Raw genomic sequence first — 16028 nt, 5'->3', positions numbered from 1 at the left:
GTAAATGATAATATTCTGAGTACCTGTCTACCTACAAGGCTTAAGAACTCTTTCCAGCATAAATCATGCTCTTGATCTTATTAGTCTTCCCGGATGATTAGATTTGCAAGAAGGACATTCAAGGTTATAGCAGAAGTTGATCCATAAACTTTGAAAGATTTGAGATTCAATATATTCCCCGCAGGGAGGCAGTCAGTGCCGTCAATGCACATCACTCAGCGCACTGTAGGCATTAAGGTTCTTTGCAGCGTCCCTAAGGCCCCTAGCTGCAGCCCCTTTCATTTTCTTTACTGAACTTCCATTCATATTCTCTTTCTTCCATCTTACTTTCCTCGACCCTCTCCTAACAATTGTTTCATAGTGCAACTGTGATGTTTTCCTCCTGTTACACCTTTCAAACCTTTTTACTCTCAATTTTTTACCTTTCAGCGCTGACTAACCTCATCGAAGGTTCCAGCGCTTGGTCTTTGGCCTAAATTTTACATTCCAGTTCCAGCAGTTATTCTTATTTTCCTCTTTGGTTTTTCAATTCCACACTTTCTATAAAATAGACTTAATCTATTTATCTTTCTATCTTCAAGAGAATCCATAATCTCCCTCCGTTAGAGGCAGGTTTAGGGTTGGCAATGGGCTAGCAACCTCACCCCTTGTGTAGACGGAAGACTGATTGATAAGTGAACAGATAAAAACTATATTAGATATTTAACATAACATGGCGACCTCTGTGTTATTGATGGTATCACATCAATGTGTTATTGATGACAAAAGTTAATTTTTGAATTGCCAATACACACACATCTCTCTCTCTCTCTCTCTCTCTCTCTCTCTCTCTCTCTCTCTCTCTCTCTCTCTCTCTCTCTATATATATATATATATATATATATATATATATATATATATATATATATATATATATATATATATATATATATATATATATATATATATATATATATATATATATATACACACACACATATACATACACACACGCACACACACATATAATGTGTGTGTATATATATATATATATATATATATATATATATATATATATATATATATATATATATATATATATATATATATATATATATATATATATATATATATATATATATATATAATAATGTACTTCAAAGCTTATAACGTGTCAGTGCAAGGAGTTTCAGTCTCTTAATTTGAGGAAAATTCTGCCTGAGAAAATACAATACCAAAGGAAGCCCAATTTAGATATGTGAGATTCAAACAGGCCACGAATATTTATTTTACACTGATCTGACATTTCCCAGTAACTGAGTAATGGATACCTGACGAGGAAGTTGTGTGTTCTAATGAGTGAACAAGACTTTCACTCCATCAATAAAATCAAGAAACTCTATTCCCGATTTGGTTCAAATTTACTGGAGCACAGAAGGTCAGTTGTCTGACTTAAGCCTTCTCTCTCTCTCTCTCTCTCTCTCTCTCTCTCTCTCTCTCTCTCTCTCTCTCTCTCTCTCTCTCTCTCTCTCTCTCTCTCTCCAAAATCGCGAAGGACTGTCACTTGTAAGAAAGTACTGGATCTCGCTTTCAATCGGGAAGAGGATTCAGAAGTCTATTTTTCATTTTCAATGAAAAATTCTTGGATATGTCAGCAATTTTTTCCGTTACATTTGACATTAAGTAATTCAATAGTTTCCGCATTCTGTGTTATTGTCTCTTCTAGGCTGGCATTCCTCTCTCTCATTCTCTCTCTCTCTCTCTCTCTCTCTCTCTCTCTCTCTAACTTCGTCTCGACATCTCGACAGTTTCCAGATGAGGCGTGATCCTCAAACCTGGTACTAGATATTCAAGAAACTTATGTCCTGAGGGATTCTGTAGTTTTTGTGGTCACCTTTCCAAGCACTGACCAGACTCATCGTGACTTAATTTTGCTGGTTAGATGATGAAAAGCATCTTCAAATTGAACTAAAATATGACTCTCTTGAGAAAACTTAGCAAAACGCTATTTTTAGTAATACATAGTAAAGAAATATTACCGGAATATTACCAAAATTAGTAACATCAAGTTAAAGAACATTACTAGCATTATAAAAAGGAAGGGCTGGGCAGAAATACCCAGTTGGACATAACGAGCAACACCAGGGAACAGAGATTGCTAGTGGTACCAAGAAGCATGACATACCTAGAAATTCCACTTAAATGAGATTAACAATAATATCTGGAAGGGGCCTTACTTGTGACACCAAGTAAAGATATATCAAGTAAAATGACTTTACTGTAATATCTGGAAATGGATACTTCTACAAAACCAAGTAAAAAAATGCCATTGCTATTAATACCGAAAAAAAGAAGGATATTACTGATAATATGAAGTCCTATTTCCTTTTTCATAAAGATACACTGTTGACATCTATTGGTTGCTCTGACAAAACCTTGAATTACATAACTGAAAAGAAACTGTATTATCTTTCTTTAGGACGACCACATATAACTGAGATGTCAATACATGTGATAAATGTAATAAAATTATAGATAACCTTTATAATACTGATGGTTAACTAGGAAGCATTTGGGATGAAATCAAGTTTTCGAGGAATACAGGAATTTCGTTCTGGTAACACTTTTTGTTGGTCGGAGATGCAATATTGCCAACATAACAAAACGCTGTACCTGCCATCAAGGACAAATTACTGACCTTTCTTTGCACGAATAAAAAGGATAAAACAACTGACATAAGTTCAGTCTTGTTGGTTCGCAAAATAGCAATTGATGAGACACACTGAATGAAGTGACTTTAGCTAAGATTTTTCAACAATTGGCATTCATGACTCTCCAATGGCAGTGAGTGTAAACATTGCAAACCTTGAATTTTATTCTTATATAAGAGATTTTAAATATTTGGAGATTTCGCCCCCCAAAAAAAGCATCATCCGGTAATAATAACCTCAAAATATGAACTTGCTTTGGTAGTATTTTTCGAGTTTTTCCAAAAAATTAGAAAAATGAAAGATGTCTTGTTTGTTAATCAAAACAGCCAACCTTAGAATATTTGAGATTATACAAAAAGGCGTGAAATATCACCTCATATTATTAATAATTGAAAGGACATACATATTGCTTTAAAACAAATGTAATTTTCTCACATCTTGTAAGAATCACATCCCATTTTTTCAAACAATAAAAAGCTCTTAAACTCACTTGTCATAGGTCATTCTGATTCCTGTCCAGACTGACAAATTACTGCACTGTTTTCTTTTAGATGTTGATATAGATACTGAGCTGAATATGGAATTTAGGCCAAAGGCCAAGCACTGGGACCTATGAAGTTATTCAGTGGTGCAACGGACACTGACAGTACAAGGTTTGAAAGGTGTAACAGGAGGAAAACCTCGCAGTTGCACTATGAATCAATTGTTAGGAGAGGATGGAAAGTAAGATGGTGGAGGTACAGTAAAAGAAACGAAAGGGGCTGCAGCTAGGGGCCGAAGGCACGCTGCAAAGAACCTTAAGTAATGCCTACAGTGCACCGCACGAGGTGCACTAACGGCACTACCTCCCTACGGGATAGGTGTTGATATATAGCTATCCTCTAACTGCTGATAACAATATATCATTGGAGGATAATTCGATCTGGACTTTCCCTTGAAAGGAGACGAGAAAATAGTTGTTTAAAACTCACTGTCAGGTTTAAAGTCTTCTTAGGTTATCAGTTTTGCAAAGAATTCTTTCTCCTGACCTCAGTCTACGACAAAGAAAAACTCGCATTTATGCAAGCATTTTTTCAATGAAATGCGTCACAGAACGGGCCGACAGCTAGCAACCAGGGTTGGTTTGGAATTGCTTGGTAAGGCAGATTCTTAAAAGAATTGCTGTGTTCACTATCGGTAACCCTTCCCCCTCCCCCTCTCCCCAAACGCTCCCGACGACGGTAATACCAGTTTTACAAACAACTGACGAGGAACCAAAAAGAAATTTTTACCTTATTTGGCATTTTTCGAGATTAAAACTGTCTGAGCTACCATTAGATTTTTTCCCCCTCTTAGGTACACTCAGCATTTATGAACATTTCTTTATAATAATAAGTAACATATTAAGATTTTGTTGGTAATACTGGCTAGTCTTCCATCAACGATCCCCAAGTCATTTTATGTATTACCAGAACGGGTGTATTGAATTCTTCTCGTATGCTCTTTAATTACGTCTCAGATAAGATTCACTTAGATATTCACATCTAAATGATAACACTTCTTTAAAATAAACTCATCGCCTTCACTTATATAGAAATTTTATTTTTATTCTACACTGCTCTGGAAAGAACAACAATAGCTTCTTGTTTGAGGGACTGACCGATGCTTCTTCCAGTTGCCGATAGATGGCGTCAGAGCAGCCTTTCCCAGAATGAATAACTGGACCGGTCCAGCTCTGAGCAACGATTTGTGTGTGTGTGAGTGTGCGCGCTTCCCTGTTGCCCAAGGTAATACGGTGCTTGGAGAAGAACGATGACCACCTTGTTTGGAATCTACAAACAGTCTGTAGCAAACTTTAAACTAGTTTCCGAGCTTGCAAAATGCATACCTCATAAATTTTTTTTTCTCTCGTAAATTAATGTTTTTCTTTTTTTTCTCATATTTTAATTTTTTTCCTATTTTTTCTCATGACTTAATGATTTTTTAATTTTTTAAAATACTTGTGAAGGAATGTATTATGAACTAAATAGCTGGCTTTACGTGTTAATGATGTCATATTCATTTGTAAATATGGCCTGAGCTGAATTGGATTTGAAGCGTAAAACATTGAAAGTTCGGATGATTTCATACTAACATTTGTTAGAAAATCCATAATATTTAATGGAGTCTTAATCACATTTTGACATGCACAGTCATAAAGACATATTTGTAGATGCTACCGCAATGTATTTCCGCGTGCTAAAGAAAAGTAATTTTGATTCTGCTTAAGATTACACACTTTTTACGTAACGGCAGAAACCTCACCAATGCAATGCAGGGGCCTGGTGTTCATTCGAAAGAAGTTACAGAAGGTAATACGAAATACAGAAAGAAGAGATATCAGATATTAGAAAAGAAAAAATGAATTAACAAACAAAAAAATAAATAGATATAAATGTAAGTAAGTTATTAAAATACAAGGATAATTGTTTTGGGGTGGTAATGCATTGCATCTTCGCTGGAACTTTTGAGGTTCCAATTACACGCCATCCTCAGTAGGGAGGCTGTTCCACAGTCCAACGGTGTGAGGGATAAAGGACCTCTAGAGATTCAGCTTAGAAGACAAACAACATGGCGGACAAATCACTGTATAGATATGTTTATTAATCTGTGATGGACAGTAACCCGCCCACCTACCTGATAGCGAGATATTTATTGCAGATGTGAGTATAAACAATTTCTGAAAGTATGAAAGGGACGGAGTAAAGAGATCTGTGCTATATATCTACATATAGAGAGAGAGAGAGAGAGAGAGAGAGAGAGAGAGAGAGAGAGAGAGAGAGAGAGAGAGAGAAAAGTAATCGACACACATTCACGTGCCTAACAGAAATAAATTTCATTGATCAAGACAACATGGATCTTGGATCGATCAAGATGTGTCATATATATATAAATATATATATATATATATATATATATATATATATATATATATATATATATATATATAGTGTTAATATTCGCTCCGACGAATGTCTGCATTGCTCGTTGCATAGACGCACGCATTCTACCAGTTATACCTCACCCGGTCGGGCAGGTATAGCTAGCCTCAAATTAGACCGACCTTGGGTCTTATGCACACTAGGAAAGATTGTAACCGGGGTAGGGCCTGGGTTCATGGCCAGGAGAGGGGAGGGGGTGTCTGTCTAGTCTTCAGACGCTACTTCCAACGCACACACTGGAGCAGAGAGAGAGAGAGAGAGAGAGAGAGAGAACAATAATTACAAACATTATTCTCTCAAAATTCTTGCCCTCCTGAAGACGTTCAGCGTCTGCTGGAGTCAAGATTAAAAAAAGCCCGTGGGGCTTGCAACCTCACACTTCAATGACATGCTGGCTAAGAAATCAGATGGGTACAGCCTTCGGGAGTGAAAATAAAGCTCTTACAACTTTATCTGTATATTTCTATGATGGGAAAACATGAAACAAGTAAAAAATCGAGTTTTCTGTACAGCCGCTACAGCGTATAATCAAGACCACCGAAAATAGATCTATCTTTCGGTGGTCTCGGTATAATGCTGTATGAGCCGCGGCCCGTGAAACTTTAATCACGGTCCGGTGGTGGCATATCCTATATCGTTGCCAGAAGCACGATTATGGCGAACTTTAACCTTAAATAAAATAAAAACTACTGAGGCTAGAGAGCTGCCATTTGGTATGTTTGATGATTGGAGGGTGGATGATCAACTTACCGATTTGCAGCCGTCTAGCCTCAGTGGTTTTTAAAATCTGAGGGCGGACAGAAAAAGTGCGGACGGACAGACAAAGCCGGCGCAATAGTTTTCTTTTCAGAAAACTAAAAACTATGTCGAGATTAGCACCACACGGCAGTGTACCGAAGTTATTGATAAAATACACAATCGAAAAATTACGGCTTATGGAAACACATGAAATAAAATATAACTTTTTTAATTTGTAGGTAATGTACAGGTTTCACCTGTTCATAAATAAAAAAAAGTCTACGTATATAAGGATTGGATAAACTGGTAAACAAAACAGAATATAAATTAACAAGGTCAAAATGAAACCGTAAGAAAAACACACTGATACCAAACTCGTCCAAACAAGAGCTATGGAAATACACAGACTGAGTAACTTAGAAGAAGAGCATTCTAAGCCTACAATAATGCTAAATGTAGCGTAAATAGGAGGATACCGCCTAAGAAACGTAGTTTTCATAAAATGTTTCTTTATGGATTGTTCAAAAAGCTGTTACGTAAATCACAGGAATGGACTGATATATTGATCCTGATTATATAGTCTTCCAACTTGTTCTTGTTCTTCTTCTTCTTCTTCTTCTTATTATTATTATTATTATTATTATTATTAAAATCACAGGAACAGACTGATACATTAGTCCTGATTATATAGTCTTCCAACTTCTTCTTCTTCTTCTCCCTCTTCTTCTTCTTCTTCTTCTTCTTCTTACTTATTATTATTATTATTATTATTATTATTATTATTATTATTATTATTATGGAACAAGCCCACCAAACTGGCCACTGACTTGAAATTCAAGCTTCCAAAGAATATTATGCTGTTCATTTGAAACAGGTAACAGAAGGTAACAGGAAATGCAGAAAGAAGACATCACTTATCAGAAAAGAATTAATAAATTAACAAATAAATAGATAAATAGAAAAAAATGAACGTAAACTATAAAAATACAAGTACTGCAAAACTGCTTTAGAGTAGTACAACAATGCGTTGCATCTTCGCTTGAACTTCTGAGGTTCCAATTGCACAACATCCTCAAGGAGACCGTCCCACAGTCCAACGGTGTGAGGATTAAAGGACCTCGAAAAGCGAGGCGCATTTACTGCATAATATTGGTACTTACAAAAGTTACGAGGCTAAATCATTTAAGGAGTCAGATTGTGACGCATAGATCTTCGTCCCGACTGAGCGTCACTGACTCTACAAAAACAAGAATTGAATGTAAGGCGCTGAGCCGCATTGCTCAATAGATCTCTGGCTTCAATGCACACGGGAAGAAACAAGATTCTTAAGACGTCGGAAAACGAACTTTTAAATGGACAAAATTGCCCTAAAAAACATGGTTGCCCAAAGCATATTTTCCCAGGGGTTGAGGAAGACAACTATTAATACATACATGGATAGTTTCTGGTATCAAGCAGACATACAATTTTGATCATTTGAACTAGCAGGTTAATTCCAAAAACAGTATCAGTGCCAATTATATAGCCACTGGGAAAGTTCAAATTGAGAAGACAGGGTACCAAGTACTTTCGCGTATTTTAACACATCTTTGGGGCACAAAGATGTGTTAAAATACACGAAAATACTTGCCACTGTCTTTTCAATTTGAACTTTCCCAGTGGTTTCAGGTAATAAACAAAATCACGCGCTTTGTTTTTGTGATTTCTTAGTATATATATATATATATATATATATATATATATATATATATATATATATATATATATATATATATATATATATACATAAATTTTCCAGGATTTCAGGGGAAGACCATGTCTAAAATCTAACAATTGGCGCACAAAAAAAAAAAAAAGATGCACATATCCAGGGCCAAACTGAAGCCCTATCTTTCCAGCAAACACGAGACAAAGCAGAACAAACTCTTCGAGAAAAGTATCAATTGAAAAGAGAGGCTGAACTATAACTGGACGACGACGTTTAGTTTCTCCGAACTTCCAAAATCGGACCACGGGATCATAATATTATCAATCCCACACTGACATTGGGCTACCATTTATGCAAAGGTATGTATGTATTGTTAGCTCAATGGTATTAGCTGAAGATGGAAACTCTTCTAATGGAGAGAGCAAGTTTTTACGCCCCAGACTCTAGGGAGGAGGTACCAGCTTTTTTTTCTTCTTATATAAATAATACCCACTCGATTCCTCTCTCGGCTGGTTTTTTCCGAAAAACGCCCCCAGATTCTGATTTTCTCAAAGCACTGGCTTAAGATTCTTAAAATAATAATAATAATAATAATAATAATAATAATAATAATAATAATAATAATAATAATAGTAAAAAAAAATCAATGAGCTGTTCAAAACTGGCACTGGGTGAATCCCAGAAAGTTGCATTGGTATGAATTAGTTTGAATTTTTAACTGCTAAGTCAAAAATGCGCCGAAGTGTCTCAGGCGCAGTCGAGTTTTCTGTACAGCCGCTACAGCGTATAATGGAGGCCACCACCGAAAATAGATCTGTCTTTCGGTGGTCTCGTTATAATGCTGTATGAGCCGCGGCCATGAAACTTTAACCACTGCCCGGTGGTGGCCTACGCTGTATCGTTGCCAGACGCACGATTATGGCTAACTTTAACCTTAAGTAAAATAAAAACTAATGAGGCTAGAGGGCTGCAATTTGGTATGTTTGATGACTGGAGGGTGGATGGTCAACATACCAATTTGCAGCCCTCTAGCCTCCTCAGTAGTTTTTATGATCCTAGGGCGGACAGAAAAAAGTGCGGACGGAAAAAAGTGCGGACAGGAAAAAGTGCGGACAGAAAAAGTGCGGACAGAAAAGAATGCGGATAGAATAAAGTGCGGACAGAAGAAAGTGCGGATAGAAAAAAGTGTGGACAGAAAAAGTGCGGACGGACAGACAAAGCCGGCACAATAGTTTTCTAAAACCTGCATCGAACTCAAATTGTGTTGATTGAGGACAATTTATTTTTATGACTTGAGTAAATAACATTACCAGCGACTGTCCTAAGAAAAGTGAATAAATAACACTGCTATAAATTAAGAACTCAGATATTCCAGTGACCAAAATAAGTAGATAATATGACAAATTTTGGATTTCTCTTTGCGATTCCGTTTTCCCCGACTCCCATGATCTTCTGTTGTTAGGTGTACCGCTTTCCGCCGAGTGAGGAACCTTTTCTTTTATTTAAATTTTATTTTTAATCTTTTGTTTCGATGATCAAATCTTACCTGCAATAGAGATGTTGTATTGTATTATATATAAAAATGAATATACATATAAATAAGTATTACATATATAAATAAACATGTTATATAAATAAGTATATATATATATATAAATATATATATATATATATATATATATATATATATATATATATATGTATATATATATATATATATATATATATATATATATATATATATATATATATATATATATATATATATATATATATATATATATATATATATATATATATATATATATATATACAGAGAGAGAGAGAGAGAGAGAGAGAGAGAGAGAGAGAGAGAGAGAGAGAGAGAGAGAGAGAGAGAGAGAAACAAAAATAATTTAGTGTAGCATACTATTGTTAATGTTATTGTTTGTAAACTACTCCAGAAAGTGCATAAAAATACTTGTATTTTAAAGTCCAGTCCTATTTATGAGTGTTGACTTGAGAAAACTTCTGTAGACAAGTCCATCTTCAATATAAGACCAATTCAGCCTCTGAATAAGAGAAACAAAACAAGTCTCAGTTAAGTGGCGTTGCAGCAAACAAGTGATAAGGAACACAATGGTCGCGATCTGTTCCGCTACATGGAAGGAAAACATCTGGTTACCTAATTCAGCATCACTGGATGTGTGAATGTCAGTTACTTTGTGTGAGTAAACATTTTGATATGTTTGTTTCTCTCTCTCTCTCTCTCTCTCTGTTATGACGGAGAGAGAGAGAGAGAGAGAGAGAGAGAGAGAGAGAGAGAGAGAGAGAGAGAGTAGTGCAGATTACGTATTTGTAATCCAATGGATAATCTCTCTCTCTTTCCTTTATGACAAAGAGAGAGAGAGAGAGAGAGAGAGAGAGTGCAGATTACGTATTTGTAATTCAATGGATAATCTCTCTCTCAGAGAGAGAGAGAGAGATGACAAAGAGAGAGAGAGAGTGCAGATTATTACGTATTTGTAATTCAATGGATAATCTCTCTCTCTCTCTCCTCTATGACTAGAGAGAGAGAGAGAGAGAGAGAGAGAGAGAGAGAGAGAGAGAGAGAGAGAGAGAGAGAGATAACGGCAGTTATGAAAACACGTACTCGCAATCCATTGGATAATCGCTCTCTCTCTCTCTTTGTTCATGAAGGAGACTTATTGTCTGAATCCCAAGTAGTATATTATTTCTGTGCCTCCCAGTCCCCGTGACACGAGAACCAGGAACCAATTAGGCAGCAATCGGCGTGCAATGACAGGCACCAGACGGCAATTTTTTTATAATCTGGCGATTTCCTCTCTCACTCTCTCTTTGTTATGTGAGAGAGAGAGAGAGAGAGAGAGAGAGAGAGAGAGAGAGAGAGAGAGAGAGAGAGAGAGAGACGTATTCATAGATTACTAACACGTAATCTACATTACCGTCGTTATCTCTCTCTCTCTCTCTTCCTAATGACAGAGAGAGAGAGAGAGAGAGAGAGAGAGAGAGAGAGAGAGAGAGAGAGAGAGAGAGATTATCCATTGGATTGCGGATACGTAATCTGCACTGCTGTTGTTGTCTCTCTCCCTCTCTCTTCCTTATGAGAGAGAGAGAGAGAGAGAGAGAGAGAGAGAGAGAGAGAGAGAGAGAGAGAGAGAGAGATTATCCATTGGATTGCGTATACGTCATCTGCATTACTGTCGTTATCTCTCTCTCTCTCCTTTCTCGTTATCCTCTTCTAAATCCAATCCAGTTTCCTTATTCTATTCCGTCAAGTTGGCGTGTTAACGAATGAGCTGAAGAGACGCTCATGACATTTGGCTAGACGCCATGAAAACGGTGGAATTAGAAATAGGAAAAAAATGATTATTTGTGTTCCTGGTCACCAAGCTCGCCCCCCGCCCCGCCGGTTGTACTTCTTTCTGTATTTCCTATTACCTTCTGTTATTTCTTTCTAATGAACACCGTAATTCTTTGGACGAATAATAATAATAATAATAATAATAATAATTCTGATAAACAGTTCGAGTGAAAGCTTGCAAGTGAATATGTCAAGTTATCAACAAATCACAGTCATTACTGGACAAACAATTAACGAAACCACAGTTATGATTCAGAGCGACAAGATTAAGAGTCGAATATAAATAAGCAGTTTTGACACATGCAAAAAGATGCGGAACTCGGCTGACGGACAAACATTATTATCATTGGAGAAACAAATCCACAGTTATGTATATGTACACATGTTTAGAGATAAAACTGTACGGGAAGTTTTCGGGAATCTATTCGATTCCCCTTCGCAATCTCTGTGCAGTTTCGTCTTTAAAAATAACAGTATTCCCAAAAGCTATCTGTGCTATTTTAGAAAGTCAGTGTCACAGAAATAATGAAAGGGAGATAAAGTTATTCTATTTTAGAAAGTCAGTGTCACAGAAATAATGAAAGGGAGATAAAGTTATTCAAGAAAGAATTGACGTAAGGTCCAGTGATATCAAGTGAAAATAATGAAAAAAAAAAATACCCACGTAATAATGCTGACCTGACAAAAACGGGACAGGGGAAGATTTAAATGCCGAGACGTCACTTTAGAAAGACATAAATGCCGTGACATCACTTTAGTGACGTCACTTTAGAAAGATCTAAATGTCTTGACGTCACTTCAGAAAGGAAAGAATTAAATGCCGAGACGTCACTTTAGAAAGACATGAATGCCGTGACATCACTTTCGTGACGTCACTTTAGAAGGACTGAAATGCCGTGACACCACTTTAGAAAGACTGAAATGCCGTGATGTCACTTTATAAAGACTTAAAAAATGCCTTGACATCACTTTAGAAAGTTTTAATGCCGTGACATCACTTTAGAAAGTTTTAAATACCATGACATCACTTTGGAAAGTTTCAAATACCCTGAAATCACTTTAGAAAGTTTTAAATACCGTGACATCACTTTAGAAAGTTTTAAATGCCGTGACATCACTTTAGAAAGTTTTAAATACCGTGGCATCACTTTAGAAACTTTAAAAATACCGCGACGTCACTGTAGAGTGTTTAAATAACGTGACATCACTTGAGAAAGTTTTAAATACCGTGACATCACTTTAGAAAGTTTTAAAGACCGTGACATCACTTCAGAGAGTTTTAAATACCGTGACATCACTTTAGAAAGTTTTAAAGACCGTGACATCACTTTAGAAAGTTTTAAATACCGTGACGTCACTTTAGAAAGTTTTAAATACAGTGAGGTTACTTTAGAAAGTTTTAAATACCGTGACATCGCTTTAGATAAACTCAGATGTCTTGACATCACTTTAAAATCTGAAGGAAAGAAAAATACACAATGAAGTCAGGACAATCATTTCTTCCAGAAAGAGTTGCGTCTTTTATGTTTTCAAGGCTTCGTGAAGTCTGCATGGTCGTGAGAGAGAGAGAGAGAGAGAGAGAGAGAGAGAGAGAGAGAGAGAAGCGGTAATTAGCGAAGGAACTGCAATTGAAAGCTTTATAATGTGAGGAAGCAAGCTGCAACTCTACTCGAATTGTCTCGGGAACCTCCTATTGTGCATAGTTCAGTTCTCGGGTCTTAAGTGGTAAGCGATGTTCCTTACTTTATGAGAGAGAGTGATAAGTCGACAGGTGTGCTAATAATAAACATTAAAGATAATCAAATGACTTTGCAATGACAAGGGCCTGGAAGGCAGCCTTTGGCTGTGCTGTTCCTGAAATTGGCGGAGTGTGATGACAGGTTCAGTACAGGTACTTCTTCAAATCTTACAGGGCAAAACTGCTTGTATTACTGGGGTGCTATTGTTGAATTGAATTGAATTTAGAATTGGGACCTACCAGGTCATTCAGCGCTGAAACGGAAACTAACAGCTAAAAGGTTTGAAAGGTGCACTATGAATCAATTGTTAGGAGAGGGTGGAAAGGAAGATGGAAGAAAGAGAATATGAAAGGAGGTAGAGTACAAGAAACGAAAGGGGTTGCAGCTAGGGGCCGAAGGCACGCCGTAAAGAACCTCAAGTAATGCCTGCAGTGCACCGCATGAAGGGCACTGACTGTGCTTTTGTGACAATAACATTTGCCTTGTCTGATGTCTGTCTTTTTCTAGATGATTTTTCTTGTTGATTTTTTTTTTTTTTAAATCACCGTCATTAAAGGCAGCGGACCTTTTTATATATTTTTTTTCTAGTGAATAAAAGGTATCCAAGGACACCACTTGGCGTTTGAAAATTACAGGCTTCAATTTTTTTTTTTTTTTTTGTAGACTTGCATAAGTAATTTTCTCAGCCAAGGACTCGCCTGCCAGAATTTATTATTATTATTATTATTATTATTATTATTATTATTATTATTATTATTATTATTATTTTGTGTGTGTGGGATACAGTACGATGCAAACAGACAAACATGCAAACTTTAATACAAGGCTATATAGTGATACATTATTTTTGTATTGACACGTCATTTTTTATGATGTAATGCTACGTTATTTTTTATGGATATGTTTTTTTATTGATATGTTATTTTTATAGATCTGTTATTTTTATTGATACGTTACTTTTTATTGATACGTTATTTTTATTGATACGTTTTTTATTGATACGTTATTTTTATTGATACGATTTTTATTGACACGTTATTTTTTATAGATGTTATTTTTATATTGATACCTTATTTTTTATGGATACGTTATTTTTTATGGATACATTATTTTTAGTGCTACATTATTTTTTACTGATATGTTATTTTTTATTGATACGTTATTTTTATTGATACGTTATTTTTATAGATATGTTATTTTTATTGATACGTTACCTTTTACTGATACGTTATTTTTATTGAAACGTTATTTTTTATAGATACATTATTTTTTACTGATACGTTATTTTTTATGGGTACGTTATTTTTTTATTAATGTTATTTTCATTAATACATTATTTTTATAGGGATATTTTTTACTGATACTTATTTTTTATCGATACGTTATTTTTTAGTGATACAACATTTTTGACTGATACGTTATTTTTTATTGATACTTTATTTTTTATCGATACGTTATTTTTATTGATACAATATTTTTGACTGATACGTTATTTTTCAGTGATACTTTATTTTTTTACTGATGTTACTTTTTATTAATACATTATTTTATATTGATACGTTATTTTTTTATTCACACATTATTTTTTACTGATACGTTACTTTTTAATGATACGTTATTTTTATTAATACATTATTTTTTATTGATCGTTATTTTCATTGATACGTTATTCTTTATTGGAAATGTTACCATCAGCATCGACGAACGAAAGGACATTTTCGCTTCTTACCTTTTACACGTTCATCAGCAATGCTTATCAGATAATGCTTTTTCTCAGTTCAATCAATAGTCGGGGTCGCTGTTTTCGGTGAGCCTGTTCCAGCTGCTGTTCCTGTCACGAATGGCTCTCTGGAAGAATGGGAAATAAAACTGTTATTATTATATTATTATTATTATTATTATTATTATTATTGTTATTATTTTAGAACATATTCTGCTGATAATTTCAGTTTATTATTATTATTATTATTATTATTATTATTATTATTATTATTATTATTATTTTAGCACATATTCTGTTGATAATTTCACTGTTTATTATTATTATTATTATTATTATTATTATTATTATTATTATTATTATTATTATTATTATTATTATTATTATTATTATTTTATTATTATTATTTTCTGTTATTATTTTCACTGTTTATTGATACAATTTTATTATTATTATTATTATTATTATTATTATTATTATTTTAGCACATTTTCTGTTGATAATTTCACTGTTTATTATTACAATTATTATTATTATTATTATTATTTTTATTATTATTATTATTATTTTAGTACATTTTCTGTTGATAATTTCACTGTTTATTATTATTATTATTATTATTATTATTATTATTATTATTATTATTTTTTTTTAGCACATTTTCTGTTGATAACTTCAAAGACTCTTTCAATATGCGACATTACAGCCTCAACTGAGTTTCTCCTGCAAATACAATTAGTGGCACAAAAGTATTACTTTTCTCTCTCTCTCTCTCTCTCATACACACCTTTTACAAACTCGCACAAATATATAAATTGCGAATGGAGGGCATTGGGGGGGATGGGGTATAGTACGCATGCACCAAAAACGTAATAATCATTCTGTGAAAATGAAAAAGAAAATATTACAAACAAAAACTCAGCGATATTTGCCCCCAACGACCTCTAGAATCATCTACTCTTTAAGATTCTATGCGCCTGCGCAAGCAGAGAAGGCAGGAAAGCAGGAAAACCAAGCGAAGCTTAAAAGTAATGAAAACACAATTGTTGTTTTCGAAAAAGGGGGATTCCAGGGACGTAGAAAAGTTGTTCTTGCGTTAATTGCAAGTT

The 16028-nt window shown here is 34.7% G+C and overlaps 1 protein-coding gene across 1 annotated transcript in view; it reads right to left on the bottom strand.

Annotated features, from left to right (window-relative positions):
* The window catches only part of LOC136845088 (uncharacterized), a 261817-nt gene that overhangs the window by 13724 nt on the left and 232065 nt on the right, over positions 1 to 16028 (bottom strand). The window contains exon 3 of the mRNA XM_067114919.1: positions 14929 to 15047. The gene's annotated coding sequence lies outside the window, so the exon portion shown is untranslated. The remainder of the gene's footprint in view (positions 1 to 14928; positions 15048 to 16028) is intronic.

This window comes from Macrobrachium rosenbergii, chromosome 13 (genome assembly GCF_040412425.1).
Source record: "Macrobrachium rosenbergii isolate ZJJX-2024 chromosome 13, ASM4041242v1, whole genome shotgun sequence".
Lineage (NCBI taxonomy): Eukaryota > Metazoa > Arthropoda > Malacostraca > Decapoda > Palaemonidae > Macrobrachium > Macrobrachium rosenbergii.
Note: the sequence above shows the minus strand (reverse complement) of the source record. Positions and strands in the feature narration are given on the sequence as shown.